Source organism: Phodopus roborovskii, unplaced genomic scaffold (assembly GCF_943737965.1).
Source record: "Phodopus roborovskii unplaced genomic scaffold, PHOROB, whole genome shotgun sequence".
NCBI classification, from domain to species: domain Eukaryota; kingdom Metazoa; phylum Chordata; class Mammalia; order Rodentia; family Cricetidae; genus Phodopus; species Phodopus roborovskii.
Window position 1 is genome coordinate 56,187 of NW_026125077.1, and position 2,298 is coordinate 58,484.

The 2,298-nt window shown below is 49.0% G+C and overlaps 1 pseudogene; it reads left to right on the forward strand.

The window, feature by feature from the left end:
* Window positions 1-509: 509 nt before the first annotated feature.
* On the forward strand, window positions 510-1,473 carry LOC127225774 (olfactory receptor 13C7-like; annotated as a pseudogene).
* The last annotated feature ends 825 nt before the right edge of the window (window positions 1,474-2,298 follow it).

The window sequence follows — 2,298 nt, forward strand, 5'->3', positions numbered from 1 at the left end:
TTAGCCTCAGAGAGAATGAGACCTACCAAAAGAAGTCAAAGAGACAAACAAAAAACACACAGGCAGAAGGGAAAGGAGGGAGGGAGGGAAGGGGGCGAGGGGAGGAAGGGAGGAGGAGAGAGACAGAGAAAGAGAGAGACGTTTTAAGGAAACAAGTCTCTAACATCAGGCACAAAGTAGGGGAATCATGACACATGGTCCCTTCTCTGAGTATAATCTCTGGTGAATTGCCATACAGGAAACAACATGAATAAAAGGAGTGCATCGTGTGTCGTTTTATTGATCAAATGCATTAAATTACCAGATTTGTGACTTTATTGTCTTTAACCCCAATTTTTGATAAAGATTTTGTTGTTGTTTTGTAAAGAAATACTTCTGTGGGCTTTCAGAACTGTCTTTTAATCAACTCGGCAGAACTGGGGCTGCAGACCTGATGCCCTGGCCCAATGTATAGCAAAGAACATTGGGCTTGGACTTTAGTATTCTCTTCAATTGACAGAACACACAGAATGGAAGGTAACAACCAGACCTCCCCTGTGAGCGGCTTCATTCTCCTGGGCCTCTCTGCCCACCCAAAGCTGGAGAAAACCTTCTTCGTCCTCATCCTGCTGATGTACCTGGTGATCCTGCTGGGTAACGGGGTCCTCATCCTGGTCACCATCCTTGACGCCCACCTGCACACGCCCATGTACTTCTTCCTGGGGAACCTCTCCTTCCTGGACATCTGCTACACCACATCCTCAGTCCCCCTCATTCTCGACAGCTTCCTGACCCCCAGGAAGACCATCTCCTTCTCAGGGTGTGCGGTGCAGATGTTTCTCTCCTTTGCCATGGGGGCCACAGAGTGTGTGCTCCTGAGTATGATGGCATTTGATCGTTATGTGGCCATCTGCAACCCCCTCAGGTACCCAGTGGTCATGAGCAGGGCTGCCTACGTGCCCATGGCTGCCAGCTCCTGGGCAGGTGGGATTGCCGCCTCTATGGTTCAAACATCTCTTGCAATGCTGCTTCCCTTCTGTGGGGACAATGTCATCAATCACTTCACCTGTGAGATCCTGGCGGTCCTGAAACTGGCCTGTGCTGACATCTCCATGAATGTCATCAGCATGGGGGTGACCAATGTGATCTTCCTGGGGGGTCCCAGTCCTCTTCATTTTTGTCTCCTACGTCTTCATACTCACCACCATCCTGAGGATCCCCTCTGCTGAGGGGAGGAGGAAGGCCTTCTCCACATGCTCTGCCCACCTCACTGTGGTGATCGTCTTCTATGGCACCATCCTCTTCATGTACGGGAAGCCCAAGTCCAAGGATCCACTAGGAGCAGACAAGCAAGACCTTGCAGACAAGCTCATCTCCCTCTTCTATGGGGTGCTGACCCCCATGCTGAACCCCATCATCTACAGCCTGAGGAACAAGGATGTGAGGGCGGCTCTGAGGAACCTGGTGGTACTAAAGAAGGGCTTTACCTGGTGATGTTTGGAGGACAGATGTGCCCATAGTTCTGTGCTTCTTAGCTGTGCTCATCCATCCGTCTCTGAAACATGTTCTCTAAAGGAGGTGTATGTGAAAAGTGATTATCTGAAAATGGTATTTCATGTGTACTGGAGAACGGGACACAGTTAAAATGATGAGACTGGAGACCTGCTATGCTAGGTGTGTGCCTTGAAGGATGGAAATGTCATGCGGCCAAAAGGGAGTGGGGTGAAGCAGGAGGTGATTTTTAGCTCATTCTCTATTGTGAAAATCTGAATTCACCTTTCCCAGCAGATTGCTCCTCTATTTGGGAAAAAGAGCTTCCTTTCATTTCACACATCTTGTGAAATCACCCATGGCTTCAGGAGCATAGGGGTGTGCTCCTGTTTAAGTGGCGCCCAGCCACTGTGCGATTTTGCCTTACCCTCTAAGCATAAAGCTCACACATACCTTCCACAGCCTTCTGTCCAGGCATGACAGCACTGGATAAATCCCAACTTTTTATTTACAGGCTAACAGTATCTTAAATTTTTGTGTATGTATACATGTGACTAAACATCTTTTATGTTTGTATATGTACGCGTGTGTTTTTGTGTTTGGGTGGGTGTGCACACACTTGCAAGCCCTTGCCTTCAGAGGCCAACAAAAGGTGCCAGACCTCCTGCCTGGATCTGGTGTTACAGGCAGTTGTGCACTGCCAGCCTTGGGTCTTCTGCAAAGAGCAGGAAGTAATTCTAACCACCAGCCCTCTCTCCAGTCCCTGTAAGTCAACAATATATAAGCACTGACGCAGGGGAGGTTGGAGGAAGCTGGTGGGAGTCAGGT